General features: G+C 37.9%; 1 protein-coding gene across 1 annotated transcript in view; it reads right to left on the minus strand.

Annotated features, from left to right (window-relative positions):
* LOC136251574 (uncharacterized) overlaps positions 1–19,186 on the minus strand; it is a 212,436-nt gene that overhangs the window by 29,951 nt on the left and 163,299 nt on the right. The gene's annotated exons all lie outside the window — the stretch shown is intronic.

Raw genomic sequence — 19,186 nt, forward strand, 5'->3', positions numbered from 1 at the left:
AGCGCCCATGACTTACATGCCTTATGCTGTATGAACGCAAAACAAAATATTCTTACTCCCTATGAAAAGACAAATCTGATGGTTTACAGGTTTAATTAATGTGAGCTTTGTTTCAGTGCATATCAAAGTGATTAAAACATGTTTAAATTTTATGTTGCGCACATTTTTATTTCAATATCTTTTTATTGCAAAAATTTTTCAAAAATGGTCGGTTTTCACTCAGCGGGTCAAAATATTGAATTGCTAACTAAATCTTATTTTGGTTTGTCTGTGCCTGCCTCACTGTTTGCTGTCTGACCACATTTGCAAGGCTAGATGCATTGTACACCATCATTTTATATATCACAATACCTAACTCATGCCTGGGATGTGCCTTTCAGGGTTCCAATGTGTATCTGCCCTATGCACCTTGTAATCTGCTTTTCTTTTTATCTTCCAATACGTATGTCACTTATCATATTCTTCATACAATGAAACCATATCAAGGCATTAATTTTCAGCACTTTTCTAATTGAATAGTGTATTTAGACACCACAGAGTTATTTGAAGAACTTACACTGTAGCTACATTGTAAAACAAACAAACCACGTCACTGGACTAAGTACCATAATCTTAAAAAGGAATGCCAATGAGAATGTCGTTTTACATAAAATAAATATGTCTCTGATATGGTGGATCTAAGTAAGAATACTGTAACTAAGAAATTATGGTCTTACATCAAAAGTAAGAGGCAAGATAACAATAGTGGTGTGGGCCCACTTAATTTTCAAGGCGAAACTTTCACTGATCTTTTGGCTAAAGCAAATATATTTGCAAATTACTTGTCATCAGTATTTACCAACGAAGACACCTCCAGTATTCCAGTTATGTAAGGAGACCCTCTCCCTCGACCCCATTTAATCAGTGTTGTTAAAATTAATTATTGTATAACATTAATCCTAACAATGCTAATCTTGATCGCATAATTGTTACACACTGTTGGTATTTTTGCTGTATCTTCATGGTTTTTAGCTCGATTTCTTTCAAACCACAAAGGGTTTTGAAGTTCAATAGTTAACCTATCCACGTGCCAATTTTAAGCTTCTTCCCATAAGCGGTTTACCTGGTAGACGTGACAACATATTGGTGTTATTGTTCGTGAATAATTGTTAATAACTTCTGGACTGTTTATCGTATTCCTGCCAAACTTGGTACCAAGATGCACCTTATACCCCCCCTTCTGTGTGCCAAATTTCAAGGCAATCAAATACGGCATTTGCATTTTATGGCAGTTTTTGTAAGTGTGCAAAAAGAAGAAAAATAATTATAAGAAGAAACTAAGCCAATTTTTGGAGTCCTCATATCTCAGGAATGCTTGAAGCGATTTTGTTCAAATTTGGTATGTGGACTACTGACAATAGAGGGCATATCCACAGCAAAATCATTTCATTTTGTAAAGGGAGCACGGAGCTACGAATGCGTGAAAATTGCAGTTTCTATCTATCAATATACTCACAGTGTCGCATCCCAGCTTCTTGGGCCACACATCACACTGCCGTGTGTCTTGATTTTACCCAACTACAGACTAGAATAGCTCTTATAAGTTCTCTTTCCCTCCACTGTTTAGTTATGGAACTCCCTCTTCCCTCTATAATTAATCCCCCACTTTTAGTCAGTTTTGTAATATAATTAATAACTGTGCATTACAATCTCTTTTGATTTCTGCACAGTAATATAAATAGAACAGATCCTTCTGAATACCTGCATACAGAGCCCAAAATTTAAACTGCCTAGATTAAGTGTCAGAACAAATCTGAAAATGGTGAAATTCTGGGATTTTTAAGTTTTATTAAAATCTACATAGATGAATACAGTTCTTACAAAGATCCTCCAAATGGAGGGCACCCACCTGAATGCTGCCATTAAAAGTCGTCATAGAAGAGGCAGTCTTAGTCTAACTAATGTCATTAAAATTACATTAAAATAAGTTCAGCAATTCAGCTAGTGCTCCCTCAGAATTTGGCTGTGAATGGGTTAAGGTGTTTGTGTGTGTGTGCGTGCGTGCGTGCGTGCATGCGTGCGTGTGTACCTCTATCATTATTAATGTTGTATGCAGTTATTAAGGGCCTTGTTACTGTGCTTGATTACTCTAAGTGATGCTCAATTGTTATATATATATAGATATATATAGATGCAGTTTGATCACTAAGAGACGTGGTTGCCCAGCTCAAACGGTTAAGGATTTATGGCCAATTATTTGCGTAAAACAAGATCAATTTGTTGTCACCGCTTCATGGAATAGGTTGAAAATTGTTTTGTAGATAGATAAACCATTGTGGGAGTGCCATTTGGTGGTTTGAAAGCAATCAAAATAAAGATTATGGAGATATGACACAAAACCGAAGGTGTGTAACAATTGTGTGATCAGGATTCTTGAATAAAAATACCTATAATTTTCACGCCTACCTGGCAAACCGCTTAGAGCAGTGAGCTGAAATTGGGTATGTAGCTGGAGTAGTCATCGTAGAAAGTCCTTGCAGTAGTACAGAACAATTGGATTACAAACCACTGAGTTATGATTCCAAAGCCAACTCCGTGTAGCAAATGCAAGATTGAGATACTCTAATAGAACAATACTCTGATAGAACAGTCACCCTAATAGAGCATTCAGCTAGTTCATGACTTACTCCATTATAGATTTCTATTACATTGCAAGTTATGCTGTAGGGAGTTCAGCAGCAACCAGTTTATATTGTAGACAGTTCAGCTACAAGCAAGTCACCCCGTAGAGAGTTCAGCTACAAATATATTGCTGTATAATTATAACAAGCCACACTGAAGAGAGTTCAGCTATCGACAAGTCATGCACCCTGTAGAGAGTTCAGCTACAAATAATTCTCTAAGTAGAAATTCTGCTACAAGCAAGTCTTCATGCAGAAAGTTTAACAACCAAAATCCACCCTGTAAAGAGTTCAGCTTTACTAACAAGTTACTCTGTAGAGAGATCAGCTAGAAACAAGAGAGAGCTCAGCTAGAAAAGTCACCTTGTAGAGAGTTCAGCTACAAACAAATCACCCTGCAGAGAGTTCAGCTACAAACAAATCACACTGTAGAGAGATCAGCTAGAAGAAGCCACCTTGTAGAGGGTTCAGCTGTGAACTGATCACCCTGTAGAGAGTTCAGCTACAAAGAAACCATCCTGTAGAGAGTTCAGCTACCAACAGATCACCCTGTAGGGAGTTCAGCTAGAAACAAGTCACCTTGTAGAGAGTTCAGCTACAACCAAATCACCCTGTAGAGAGTTCAGCTATGAACAAATCACCTTAGAAGGTGTTCAGCTTGAAACAAGTCACCAGTAGAGAGATCACCTAGAACCCTGTACAGCAATCAGCTAGAAGAAATCACCTTGCAGAGAGTTCAGCTACAAAGAAACCATCCTGTGGAGAGTTCAGCTACAAACAAATCACCCTGTAGAGAGATCAGCTAGAAACAGATCACCCTGTAGAGAGTTCAGCTACAAAGAAACTATCCTGTAGAGAGTTCAGCTACGAACAAATCATCTTGTAGAGAGTTCAACTAGTCACAAGTCACCCTGTAGAGAGTTCAGCTACCAACAGATCACCATGTAGAGAGTTCAGCTAAAAACAAGTCACCCTGTAGGGAGTTCAGCTGCAACCAAATTACCCTGTAGAGGGTACAACTACAAACAAATCACCATGCAGAGAGTTCAGCTACAAAATAAATTACCCTGTTGAGAGATCAGCTAGAAACAAGTCATTTTGTAGAGAATTGAGCTACAAACAAGTCACCCTGTAGAGAGTTCAGCTACCAACAGATCACCCTGTAAGGATTTCAGCTAGAAATGAGTCACCCTGTAGAGAGATAAACTACAAAACAAATCATCCTGTAGATAGTTCAGTTATGAACAAATCACCCTAGAAGGAGTTCAGCTTGAAACAAATCACCCAGTAGAGAGATCAGCTAGAAAAAGTCACCCTATAGAGCGATCACCTAGAAGAAATCACCTTGCAGAGAGTTTAGCTACAAAGAAACCATCCTGTTGAGAGTTCAGCTACAAACAAATCACCCTGTAGAGAATTTAGCTAGACACGAGTCACCCAGTAGAGAGATCAGCTAGAAGAATCACCTTGCAGAGAGTTCAGCTACAAAGAAACCATCCTGTAGTGAGTTCAGCTACAAACAAATCACCCTGTGGAGAGTTCAGCTACAAATCACCCTGTAGTGAGTTCAGCTAGAAACAAGAATTTTAGACACCAACTAGAGAGATCAGCTAGAAACAAATCACCATGTAGAGACACAAGTCACCCAGTAGAGAAATCAACTAGAAGAAGTCACATTGTAGAGAGATCAGTTAGAAGAAATCATCCTGTAGAGAGTTCAGCTACAAACAAATCACCCTGTAGAGAGTTCAGCTACAAACAAATCACCCTGCAGAGAGTTCGGCTACAAAGAAACCATCATGTAGAGAGTTTAGCAGCAAACAAATCACCCTGTAGAGAGTTCAGCTACAGAAAGATCACCCTGTAGAGAGTTCAGCTAGAAGAAGTCACCTTGTAGAGAGTTCAGCTACAAAGAAACCACCATGTAGAGAGTTCAACTGCAAACAAATCACGCTGTAGAGAATTCAGCTACAAACAAATCGCCCTGTAGAGAGATCAGCTAGAAGAAGTTACCTTGTAGAGAGTTCAGCTACAAAGAAACCATCATGTAGAGAGATCAGCTGCAAACAAATCAAAGTTCAGCTACAAATAGATCACCCTGTAGAGAGTTCAGCTAGAAACAAATCATCCTGTAGAGAGATCAGTTAGAAGGATCACCTTGTAGAGAGTTCAGCAACAAACAAATCACCCTGCAGATAGTTCAGCTACAAACAAGTTGCCCTGTAGAGAGATCAGTTAGAAGAAGTTACCTTGTAGAGAGTTAAGCTACAAAGAAACCACCGTGTAGAGAGTTCAGCTGCAAACAAATCACCTGTAGAGAGTTCAGCTAGAAACAAATCACCCTGTAGAGAGATCAGCTAGAAGAGGTCACCTTGTAGAGAGTTCAGCTACAAAGAAATCACCTGTAGAGAGTTCAGCTAGAAACAAATCACCCTGTAGAGAGATCAGCTAGAAGAGGTCACCTTGTAGAGAGTTCAGCTTCAAACAAATCACCTGTAGAGAGTTCAGTTAGAAACAAATCACCCTGTAGAGAGATCAGCTAGAAGAGGTCACCTTGTAGAGAGTTCAGCTACAAAGAAATCACTATGTAAAGAGTACAGCTGCAAACAAATCACCCTGCAGATAGTTCAGCTACAAACAAGTTGCCCTGTAGAGAGATCAGTTAGAAGAAGTTACCTTGTAGAGAGTTAAGCTACAAAGAGACCACCGTGTAGAGAGTTCAGCTGCAAACAAATCACCTGTAGAGAGTTCAGCTAGAAACAAATCACCCTGTAGAGAGATCAGCTAGAAGAGGTCACCTTGTAGAGAGTTCAGCTACAAAGAAATCACTATGTAAAGAGTACAGCTGCAAACAAATCACCTGTAGAGAGTTCAGCTACAAACAAATCACCCTGTAGTGAGAGCAGCTAGAAGAAGTCACCTTGTAGAGAGTTCAGCTACAAAGAAACCACCATAAACAAATCACCTGTAGAGAGTTCAGCTAGAAACAAGTCACCCTGTAGAGAGATCAGCCAGAAACAAGTCACCCTGTAGAGAGTTCAGCTACAAACAAGTTACCCTATAGAGAGATCAGCTAGAAACAAATCAACTTGTAGAGAATTCAGCTACAAGCAAATCACCCTGTAGATAGTTCAATTACAAACAGATAATGCTATAGAGAGTTCAGCTGGAAACAAGTCACCCTGTAGAGAGATCAGCTAGAAACAAGTCATCCAGAGATTAGCAGGAAATAATTCATCCTGTAGAGAGATCAGCTAGAAGGATCACCTTGTAGAGAATTCAGCTAGAAACAAATCATCCTGTAGAGAGATCAGTTAGAAGGATCACCTTGTAGAGAGTTCAGCAACAAACAAATCACTCTGCAGATAATTAAGCTACAAACAAGTCACCCTGTAGAGAGATCAGCTAGAAGAAGTTACCTCGTAGAGAGTTGAGCTACAAAGAAACCATCATGTAGAGAGTTCAGCTGCAACAACTCACCCTGTAGAGAGTTCAGCTACGAAAAGATCACCCTGTAGAGAGTTCAGCTAGAAGGAGTCACCTTGTAGAGAGTTCAGCTACAAAGAAACCATCATGTAGAGAGTTCAGCTGCAAACAAATCACCCTGTAGAGAATTCAGCTACAAACAAATCGCCCTGTAGAAAGATCAGCTAGAAGAAGTTACCTTGTAGAGAGTTCAGCTACAAAGAAACCGACATGTAGAGAGTTCAGCTACAAACGAGTCACCCTGTAGAGAGTTCAACTACTGTATAAACAAGTTACCCTGTAGAGAGATTGGCTAGAAAAAAGGAGATATCAGCTAGAAACAATTCACCTTGTAGAGAGATCAGCTAGAAACAAATCACCTGTAGAGAGTTCATCTACAAGCAAATCACCCTGTAGAGAGTTCAGCTACATTTCAAATCACCCAGTAGAGAGATCAGCTGCAAACAAGTTATCTGTAGGGAGTAATTGACATGTAATAAATATATGTGTTGTATATATAATTTGTACATTTACTGATAAAATCAGAATTAGTTTTAAAAGCCCTAATTTGGGTATGCAAATACAAAAGAAGTGAAATCTAATCCAAAACAGCCAAGCTGTTAAAAAATAGTGCGGCCCTCAAAAAGGCTGTGGTGAAAAAAGATGTGTAATCCAAGGTGGTGGCCAAGAAATGGCTGTGATGGTAGGTTAATGGTAAAAATTTTAATAACACAATTCAGATGAATTTTGTGCCAAGACCAAGTGACACCAAATTCACCTGAATTGTCATTATTAAAATTTTTACCATTAACCTACCATCACAGCCATTTCTTGGCTGCCACCTTGGATTTCTCATCTTTTTTCACCATAGCCTTTTTGAGTGCTGCATTCTTTTTTTACAGCTTGGCTGTTTTGAATTAGATACAAATAACATTATTCACACTTTAAAACTATCAGCTTGTCACAATTCTAGTTAATTCACTGGCGAACGGCACCAGCTGCCATCACATGATTACTGTTATACGAAGTGTACCCTGACTAGCCACACTGTCTCCTTTCTTGCTAAATAACTTCAAAATTATGCACCACAGACCATCAAAATTTGGTGTAGACATTGGGTAAGCATTACTCTACAATAGTATGCTTCGAATTTTCATGATTCGGTCTTTATGGAGGTGTTGGCCCCACAGGTGTACATTTTCACTACCTTCCATGTTGTTAGCAGTAAAAAGGAAAGCATAGAATTGTTCTACAAGGTGAGAAATGGGAAATAGTTGGAATTGAAGTGGCATAGTGTTGGGTTGTTCATTAGCCAAGTTATTTAAAAAAATCGGCTTGAAACTACAGAGTTATATAGGCGTAAACTGAAGGCATGCTATTTCACAAAACTTTGTAAGCTAAACTAAAGCATCACAGGCTATCACAACAGCTTTTTAGGCATAGGTTAAGTTTCACACTAGCGAAATTTTGGGCCACCCTAAAATAGCTCATTAAACACGTGGGCTGAAACATATTGTTTTGTGTGGCTGGACTTTATCGATTTAAGGCCACCTTAATGTATTGTTGTGAAGTAGGAAACCATAGAAATGTTGTTTATACATGTAGTATACTGAGCGAATAGGAGTGACCAGATATACATGAGTTAGACCAGTCGATATCAGATAATTTGACATCTCCAGCAATCCACAGAGCCAAGTTTGGATGGATTTGTTTAAGTTCATTACAAAGTTCTACATCACTAGTAAAGGGAGGACGGTAAATAGAACAGGTCGTAAGCAAGCAGTGATCTGCAAACTAGATTTTACATGCTACTAATTCAGAACCAGAACTATTGACTTGTAGTGCTAAGGGCATTGCAACAAGCAACATATCAACATATCACTACCAACATACCATACACAACATATTGGAAGACTATGTCAGATTTCAACCATGATTCAAAACCAAATACAATATCAGGGTGGTGAACATCAAGTAAGTTCATAAAAAGACTCTTTCTTTGCTACTAGAGTATCGCAATTAAGGAAGACAGCAATATAAATTCAGATGAATGGATCTCTGTTAAAGTCGACAGTTGGCTGTTTTATCCCAGACGTGGCATGATGGACACGAGTGCAGATCCGCATGCGTAACAGCGTAAATGGGACAAATCACAAAGAAACCAGCTGTGGAATGGATCGCACTGTAAGTAAACTGTATAGAATAGTTCTTTAGAGTGTAAGACACCTTTATAAATAGTTAGTTGGGATTCCATTGTTTGTTCGGGCTGGTTTTTACTGAAGTTTAGACTTTGTTGTTTGATAACTTCTTTGCAGTTACTGTTATGTAAACAAAAACAACACAGTTGGCCTCCTTAGTTTATAACGAGTATTTAGATATATGGTTACTAAGTAGTTCTGTGTACTGGATGGTTAGTATGATGCAATTTGGCAATTCGGCCAGTGGTCCCGGAGAATTTGGCTGTCAATGGGTTTTAAGTAGGCACAGAAAGCGTTGGTAACTGAAGCTTGTAAGTATATAGGTTTGGAGCAAGGATGTATATTTTTTGATGTCGTTGATGGCCCATCAGGGGTAGATGATTCTTCTAAATCGTGAATTATGACGTTTAGCTGACTTTTCTGTTTTTCTTTTTGCTGTGAAACAGAGGAAAAGGCTATTTGAGCAACAGAGTCCTTAGATATGCGGTGGATGAAGATTCAGTTTTGTCTGAAGATTCAGTTTTGTCTGAATACTGATCACTAAGCATACTTTCCAAAGACTTTCTATTATCACTAAGTTACGATTTAGCCTTTTCAATTACCTCTAACAATTTCTGGATAGTGGATTAAACCTCAGATAGCTGGTTCTCAATGCTTTCCAACTTTGAATCAACAAAGCTCAGATAGTCATAGTTTTGTAAAGCATAGGGCAATCTAACGAATCTTTGTAAACAGGTTGAGTAGAAAAAGACAATGTTTTTAATAAGGTTGCTTAACACATTACATTGTTCAGCACTTATCTTGCTACACTGGCTGTGTTGATAACTTTCACACAACAGACACTCGAAAACATCATCATTGGCTAGCTCTATGCAGATTAGGCACTGGTCTTGTCTTCTTTACTTGCTGGCGAACTTGCCAGATGCTTAGTGCCAGTATCAGTAGCCATTTCAAATCCACTATTGGTGACCTTTAACAGAAAAAGCACGAAGAGCAAACAGAACAAATTGCTTTATAGCTTGACCTTTTCTGGTACCGTCAGAGGAAGAATTTTACCACAGTACCACAGTTCTGAAGCTTAAGGATGAAAGTAAACTCAAGGATGAAATTGAAGCTCCAACTTGCACAGGATTTTTTTGTGTTTGTGTGTGTATGTACACTATATATAGTATATACAGTACTCCTTTGGCTATTCTAGTGTATGGGTAGAACTCCTTTAATTTGCTCTGTGGTATATACCAGTTGAGCTGAACCCTGAGAAAATAACTAAAAAAGAAATGTGGATTTTTAACTAAAAAATAGCATTTTAGCCAACTAGATGACAGTAAAATATCAAGAGTTGATATGTGCGGTTTTGGCTCTATCGCAAGTTTGGGAATAGGCCATAACAGACTATGTGCTTTTACGGCTTCTTCATAGGAAAGGTATGGTGAAAAGTTTGATTTGTCATGTGGTGTAAAATATATGTATAATAACAAAACGCTAAAACAGTTAATTTAATCATTTCATTAATCATAGGTTTAATTACAGCAGATTAATCTAGGTTCAACTGTATTGATGTACTGAATGTAGCTACATAACTGTGCTAACATTAGGTATACTGATAATCTTTTATTTAGTTTGTATCGATAACAAACAGCATGAACAAGAATCTCTACTACAGTGAAGGAAAGATACTAGCTATCAAACTATGTGGTCTTGTTACATTTACGCTCACATTATTTGCTAATTATTGGTTTGCTGTCTCATGTGGCTTTCATGGTGAATTACGGTATGTATGTATGTATGTATGTATGTATGTATGTATGTATGTATGATGTATGTATGTATGTATGTATGTATGTATGTATGTATGTATGTATGTATGTATGTATGTATGTATGTATGTATGTATGTATGTATGTATATATGTATGTAAGTATGTATGTATGTATGTATGTATGTATGTATGTATGTATGTATGTATGTATGCAATAGTTGTATCATGGGCCTGAGTAATTTGCCTGATATGTACATCCAAGCTCAAGTTGTCAGGCCCGGTGTACATATCAGGCAAATCATGAGGGCACATGATATAACTGATATGTATACAAGATAAACACTCTACAGTGAAGCTTACCCCTATAGATGTTTAGTAAATGTTGTAAATAATCTGTAAAATGATGCAGCGGCTTTAAATACTTGTAAAATTGCTTAATTGAACTTTTCTGTGATACCCTTAGGATTTGCCCGTTCATGTTAACAAACGTAGTCACAACATTAGTTGCTGCTGTCCCATAATTGAATTTCACAAGTTGGTCTATATAATAAATTCAGTGGTTGGTCTCGTATTGGTTTTGGTGATCAATCACCTGCAGGCTCTTAGCCTACAATTGGCATGGTACTTGAAAAGTGGGCATGGTCTGAATTCAAAAATGTGAACCACTTTTGAATATGCTATAGCACTAGTTCTCACCTTAAACCAATGTTTCTCAACTCATAGGATGGTAAGGGTGACAAATTGCTTCTGTCTAGGATGCAAAATCGGATACATGGTTTTCATCATGTGACCAATAATAAATTCCCACAATCAGTTTTGGCTTGAGTTTTTACATAAAGAAATTGGCGGTACTACTTCCATATCAAGGCCATGGTACGTGGCCATGGTACATGTAACATGTACCATAGCCAACCATGTGTTAACTTAAATGTGCCATGGCCAGCCAGGGTTTATAAGATATGTACCCTGGAATTTGGGCTGTGACTTGGTGTTGTGCAGCACCAAATATAAAGGGAAATACAATTACACTATATAGCTTAAAATGGTTTATACAAGTATCTAGTGTATTCGTATAGTAGTCTCTCACAGTCTCTGCTAGTCTCTAATGGTGTCTCCTAATGGTCTCTGGTAGTCTCCAGTAGTCTCTAATAGTCTCTGATAGTCTCCAGTAGTCTCTTATAGTCTCCAGTAGTCTCTGATAGTCTCTAGTAGTCTCTAATAGTATCGAGTAGTCTCTAATAGTTTCTGATAGTCTCCAGTAGTCTCTAGTACTCTCTAATAGTCGCTGATAGTCCCCAATAGTCTCCAGAAGTCTCTTGTAGTCTCCAGTAGTCTCTAATGGTCTCCAGTAGTCTCTAATAGTCTCTATTTACTTAAAAGGGCAGTACACCAACCCATACAAGTGCAAAATTTATGCTTTACGTAATTTGTAAATGCACATGTAGGCAAAGTAGGCAGTCCTCACATAACAACAAAAGAAATGGACATTTCGTCGGATGAAAGCAACAGGGTCAGTAATATTTGGCTGTCATTATCAGTCATGTGTATATTTACCTATAATACGTTTATATAGGAGAATGAAATTATGACCGTGCAAGACCAAGAACGACGTACTTATTGCAACCACAAGTCAACTTGCCAACATAAACAGTGTCACTGCAAAGAAACGAACTTGCTTTGTGGTACCAATTGTCGCTTAGGCACTAAAAAAATCCATGCAAAAACAAAATAAAGTATAAATAGCTTGCTAGCCGTATTATAGCTACTTATATGTCATATTACAGCAGATGCCAGCTATGTAAGCATTAAGGTCCAATGGCCATTTCTATAAGAGACTCTAGGATTCGTTCACTAGAGGTTAGTACTATGGTGTATACTGAAGAGGTGGACTCAAATCTATACATATACACTGTAGGCTATTGTTGGCACCTGCTCAGTGCAACCAACTAATTATACAGGCTTATAGAAATATTGGAGGCATTGAGTTGGCTAAGTCTATGAATGTTCAGATTCCTATGACCAATCCACAAATTAAACCAATCTAGTGCATTTGTACCAAGTGCCATAGTATGAACCAAATGGTTGAGAATATCTGTTGCAGACAGAAGCCTTGTGTAACTACAACAGAAATTTTTAACAACATAGTGCTCACAGAGATGTTTTATCTGTTGCAATTGTTGATCATCATGATGTGCTTGTTGAAGTTGCTGCTTATACACCACAAGCATACAGAAAATCAGCATATTGTCAATGGATAATGTGGGTTACTTGGGAAATGGAGTGCACCGTGTTGTCCCATCGTGTGTGGTCTGGGCAGTGAGAGGTCGTTACCCTGCACCTGACAGATGCTATTTGGAATTTAAAGAGTATTGATTAACTGATTGACTGTACGTACATATATACCTACAGATATATACATACAGTATATCATATACATTATTTAAACTGGATTTTTAACTAAAACTGTGATGGTATCTGGGATGGTGTGAGCAATTGTAGACTGTATCTTAGTTGGATGAGAATCAGGATCCTGTGGTTTGCTATTGGTTGTTTATGACAATATATTCTTTTCTGCATGTATGGCTTTTAGTAGTGGTAGAATACACTCATATTTCTTTGATTCTAGAGCATCCCTTTTTTTAGGTGACTTTTGATATTTACAGTCATAGATACAATCCTCATCTTCCAAATCTCTGCTGTGGTGGTGATTGTAGTCCAGTACAGCTAACTGGATTCTTGCGTCGTAAGCCTGATTCCTTTAACAACAACATCCATGCAATATTGCATATCACAGCCAAATTACTCACTGAAGCGTATTCCTCTTGGGACAAGGAACTGTTGAATAACTCCAAAATGCCTGTGTGTCTGAAGTAATATTATTTGGAATCAACACATCTAGGCATCGCCATGTGCAAACAAAACTGGAAATACTTGCCTGAAGTTGATATAGAATTTCATGGATTTCATCCACCGCTTATCAGTCAGTCATCAACCTTCGCAAGGCTCGAAAAATATTCATTCACATTTCCTTTGCCATCTGTAGGTGGTCCACATTGCCCACTCAACCACTCATGCTCATGAGTAACATGATGTAGTAAACCTAATCATTTACCCTGTTTTATATCAGTTCAACTGATGCAACAATTATCCATGCAGAAATACTACTTTTAAAGTTACCACACCTCACCATTGCATTCACAGCAACAATACCAAAAGTGATTTGTAATGTTGTCACTCCACTGCAGTATCTTTCCCATGTGCTTTATTTTTCCTACCTGCAAATACAGTATGTATAGACATAATAATGTAAGATATGCATGTACATATTCATAGCATAAATCAGCTAAGGCCTTCCTAAGTTTTTTTTGATTTGTGCCATATATCCATTGAGTGCTTAATTGCAGAATGGTTGGTTGCCAAAGAAATTAAACTGTAATGCTTCACATGCAGCCCCATAAAGATTTCAAAATTTACCAAGCAACTTTCAAATAGATGATGAAGCTTTCAGCAATATCTAAATTTTGAGATGACAGAAATTGCAAACATCTCTGAAAGGCTTCCATCTCTGTGTTGGGTGACTGTAGCCCAAAATCACACTTATCAACTGTTTGTGTGTGGATGATGGACTTTGTATTGACAACCATAATTGAATATGTACAGAATTTGGCACTTGAAAGTCACACTGTAGAGAGTTTATCTACAAAAAGTCACTCTGTAGAGAGTTCAACTACAAACTAAGGAAGTTCAGCTACAAGAAATTCACCCAGTAGAGGATTCAGCTACAAACAAGTTACCTGTAGAGAGTTCAGCTACAAACAAATAACCCTCTAAAGAGTTCAACTACAAACAAGTCACCCAGTAGAGAGTTCGGCCACAAAAAGTCACACTGTAGAAAATTCATCTACAAAAATTCACTCCGTAGAGAGTTCAGCTACAAACCAATCATCCTGTGGAAAGTGCAAGTCACCCAGTAGAGAATTCAGCTACAAACAAGTTACCTGTAGAGAGTTCAGCTACAAACATGTCATCCAGTAGGGAGCACAGATATAAAAAGTCACACTGTAGAGAGTTCAGCTACAAACGAACCATACAGTAGAGAGATTGGCTCTATTTGTTTGTAGCCGAACTCTTCACAGAGTGATTTGTTTGTAGCTGAACTCTCTACTGGGTGATTTGTTTGTAGTTGAACTCTCTACTGGTGACTTGCTTGTAGCTGAACTCTCTACAGGTGACTTGTTTCTAGCTGATCTCTCTAAAGGGTGACAAATTTGTAGCTGCACTCTCTACAGGGTGGCTTGTTTGTAGCTAAACTCTCTGCTGGTTATGTAGTTGAACTCTTTACAGGATCACTGTTTGTAGCTAAACTCTCCACACAGTGATTCGTTTATAGCTCAACTCTCTACTGGGTGACTTGTTTGTCTCACCAGATAACTTGTTTGTTGCTGAACTCCCTACTGGGTTACTGATATGTAGTTGTACTCCTGACAGTGTGATTTGTTTATAACTGAGCTGTTCATACAGTCAACATCCAGTTTATCTACAATGTATTTTACTGTTAACTATGGATATCACTTCTTTTCCTGTGCTTTTTTCTTCAACAACAGAAACAGCATCAAATGAATAAAAACCATTGTTATTGTAGTACTATTTAAATTATGTAACTGAATGCTCTAGTATAGGGTGACTGTACTATTAGAGTATCTTGATTGTCCACTTGCTACAGTACTTGCATTTTGCATTATAACTCAGTGGATTTTACTACAATTCTTGTATACTACTGCAAGGGCTTTCTAAGATGATTATTCCATCTACATACTGGTTTTCAACCCACACTTCTCAGTGATATGTCTAGTCTTGTGCCCAGACTGCTAATTTTTCTCTTGTGTATTTAAGTTGATTAAAATACAAAAGGGAAATAGGCGGTCTGGGAACAAGACTACGGTTGAAAACTAATAGTTTTTTTTATTCATGAAACTCTATCACGTAATTGTGATACAGGTTGAATTTTGTGTCATATCTCCATGGTCTTTATCTCGATTCCTTTCAAACTACAAAAGGCACTCCTACAATGGTTACTCCATCTACATAGCAATTTTCAACTTACTCCTTCAAGGGGTTTACCCTGGGTTGGGTATGTAGACTCCCCTACCTGGCGGGCACTTCTGTACCAAATTTGGTTCCAATCAGATAAGGGATCACAGAGCAACATATGTGTGATAATCACGTTTTCTTTCTTTCTGTCAATATACTCACACTATGGCGCACCAGCTTCATGGGCTGCATAACACACTACCATTTGCTTGATTACACTTGTGGACTCACAGACAACAGGACACGCAGGATTATGACAAGCCAGACACAATACTGAAGAACATTGCAACTATAAAACAGCCACCAAAAGCAAAACACTTGTGTAGATTTCCCATTCAGACATTAGACCAACAAATTTCATGTTAATTAACACACCATATTTGTATTTTTTCTTTAGTAAACATACTTTTATATAAATCATCTATTTTAAATCCAGTGTGAGGGCTATTTGCTTCAGGAAAAGTTTCTCTTATAGACAGGTTTAATGAGAAGGCGTGGCACTATATTACATCATTTTGCATAATGCAATCTGGATTTATGTAGGGCATGGGAAAGGGCAGATGTTTTTGAAGTGTTTCTGCACACTGCAATAATGCATTAAGTAATCACTACCCGAAGTAGTCATACTTTATCAACACTTGAGATTTGCTGAAAAAGAATAACAGGGTGACTTTTCTGTACAATTGGTTTATGAATGTGAAATTTAAATTACCTTCTAAAATTATTACTCACACTTCCCGTTTTTATCATTGCTTGATTGATAAGTTCCAGTTGACATTGCATTACTTTTCCCCTATAAAAATGACTGATAATTTGCACATGCGGTGCATTTTTATGGCCACACTTCTTCGTTATACATGTATATAGCCACCATAACACAGGAAGGGATAACTTTACATATTAGCAAGTCAGAAACTGAAGTATGAGAACAGACAAGCTTTACTGACCACTTGGGGATGACAGATTGGTGTAAGTGCACGAAATTTACACCCATGCCCAGTTGGATTGAGTGCCATTGATCGATGGACTTAAACACCGTCTGACAGAATACAAATCCAATGGAGACAGCCTAAGACCACGAGCAGTTTAAGGTGGTTTGTCTGAACAAAGATATTCTATCATGCAAGCCTAATACTAAAATGGTATGAACATGTGAGTTAGTTAAACAGCATAACCACATGTAAGCTAAATTGTGACCCAGTCTGGAAAAACCGGTCTTGTCGCCCATGTCAGTAGATTGGATTTTCACCCAGAACACAAAGCTACATGAATAAACTACCTAATTTCACAATCAAAATCAGCTAGATTTGAGTGGTCTGGTTTAACTGGCTACCTTTCCCAAATCCAGTGGCAATCCGTACATGCGGTGTGGGCCATAATGGAGCTCTGGGCAGCCTGGGGATGGCTGTATGTGGCTGTACAGCTCCCTGTTGTTGAATAAGTACCTCTGCTGTGAATTTCCTTTCATTTTAGCCAATTTTAAGACCTGAATGGCCCATAACTTGGCCTAATTCATCTTTACGCCTTCCTATTACATTTTTAAACAGTTTCTTGCCCTCCTTCCAGGCCCCCACCTCCCTCCCCTTTTAGAGCTTGCCTGATAGAGTCAACCACGGTTTAAAAGCCATCTAAAATGGCGGGAAACTTAGTTGTTGGCTACTTGCACTGTTGATACTCTGAAAGGTAAGCAGTTGGTGTAAAATGTGGGTCACGATTATTATCAACACATGTCCAAACTTCAGGAGGGATTTTTCCTTTCTTTATTCCATTTTCTGTTTCACCTTATTGTAGCTACTGTAGGTTAAGTAATGTTTAAGTCTCTAGTTCCAGTTTGTTAGATTATGTAATCCAAAGGCTGCAGCACATGTTGCTGTCGGACCTTCAGTGCTGGTTACTGTAAGGCTCTAATAACAATAAATACTTAGGTTTAAAGGAAGAAAATCCATCCCACCTGGAGGAGACTGAGTGTGGCACCTGACTAGACATTGGGTGGCCTGCAGTTTGAATCCTGGGGTAGGAGAGATTTTTTTCCTTTCTTTGTCCCATTTTCTGTTTCACCTTATTGTAGCTACTGTAGGTTATAAATAATGTTTAAGTTTAAGTCTCTAGTTCCAGTTTGTTAGGTTAGGTAATCTAAAGGCTGCAGCACATGTTGCTGTCAGACCTTCAGTGCTGGTCACTGTAAAGCTCTAATAACTATGTGGTGCTAGTAGTACGTGTCCTATCACACAGAAACTGTAGCATGTTCAATAGCTATATTACAAGCAAAAATTAACTTAACACACAGGTGTATATACACTTCCTGATAATTATTTTTATAATTTAGGCAAGCAGTTAACATCATAAAGAATTGAAGTTAGCTGCGGTGGCACTTACTCTAATAGAACACACGGACAAACAAAGAGACAAACGAACATGCACTTAATTGGCACAAAATTGACTTCTTTTAACTTTAATTGGCTGGTAATTTGGCCGCCTTTTTAATATTCAGTGTATAGAGCAAAAAAAAGGCGGCCAAATTACCAGTTAATTAGAGTTAAAAGAAATCAATTTAGGATGCAGCAAGAGTGAATGTAGAACACAGCTGAAAGATAAAGGTTCAATGTTAAACTTTTTGTTAATTCCAATTAGTTGTATATCAACATTCATTCTTGGCCACTTCACATATCAGCTATTTCAATTGCCAGTTACTTTCATGGGCGCACTTGGTTTACAGCCAAGGTGTTCTTGCATGGATTAAAAACTTTAGTATATAGGTTTTTGGATTAAGATTGATTCTTGGCCACTCCAGATATCAGCTCTTTAAGTTACCAGTTATTTTTTACTTTCATGAAGTCTTTCCCTACAACTGAGCTGTTTTTACATTGGGTTACGGGTACTTGTAGTTTTTGGACACGCCTTTTTTTACAGCGAAGGTGTTTTTGGGGTGGATATGTACAATACACTTACCAGCTTTGTGAGAATGTGACCGGTATGTGTTTAGTGTAGGCCATGATAGAACTCATGTGGTGGTGTGTATAGCTATGTAACTACATATGTATATGAGTACACACACATATCATGGAGTCCTAAATCAATGATGGCCTCACCACTGCTCCCAGGGGTGTGCCACAGTAATCAGCATAATAACCATTAACTTAGATGACAGAGAATATAATTTATGTACACATTATCTACTATTTTTTACAGTTGTGCAGATAATAGTTGGCTATATAGCCAGGAGGGCATTGTCAATTCCACTGATTCCCTGTCCGGCTACACTTCATCATTATATTTTGGTGCTGCAACCATGACACAGACTGGCTATGGAGACATCCATCCCCATACAATCCCTGAACATGTTTTTAACATCCTACCCATGTGTATTGGTTTTTTAACATGGAACATCTGTGTAGTCATGGTCACTGCAATTCTATTGAACTATTCTTACTCCAAGTTAGTAATGTATGTGCATTTAACCTTGCAAATTATGTATTGTATTTAAAATTCATATAATTATAACACTTTTATAAATTTATGACTCAGGTGCACAACTACATAATTATAGATGAATTGTTAAGAAATAATATTTTTTACACGCATTTGGGTGTGTTGATTTAATTAAGCTCAACACATGATGAAAAAATTTCTGTATATACATCTAATCAAAAACAGACAAACAGTAAAAAAGGGTGCGGCCTTCAAAAAAAGCCAGGGTGAAAAAGATGTGAATTTCAAGCTGTCAGCCAAGAAAGTGATGGTGGGTTAATAGCAAAAAAATTAAAAACAACAATTCAGGTGAATATGTACAAGTTTTACTAGGACTCGGCCACAAATTCACCTGAATTATTGTTATTGCCATTAACCTGCCATCACAGCCATTTCTTGGCTACCACCTTGGATTTCACATCTATTTTCACCCTGGCTTTTTAGGGGCTGCAGCCTTTTTTCACAGCTTGACTGTTTTGATATAGACATCACTTCTTTTTGTATTTGTATACTCCAAAGCTGACTTTGGAGCTTCTTTACTGCAG

Source organism: Dysidea avara, chromosome 3 (genome assembly GCF_963678975.1).
Source record: "Dysidea avara chromosome 3, odDysAvar1.4, whole genome shotgun sequence".
Lineage (NCBI taxonomy): Eukaryota > Metazoa > Porifera > Demospongiae > Dictyoceratida > Dysideidae > Dysidea > Dysidea avara.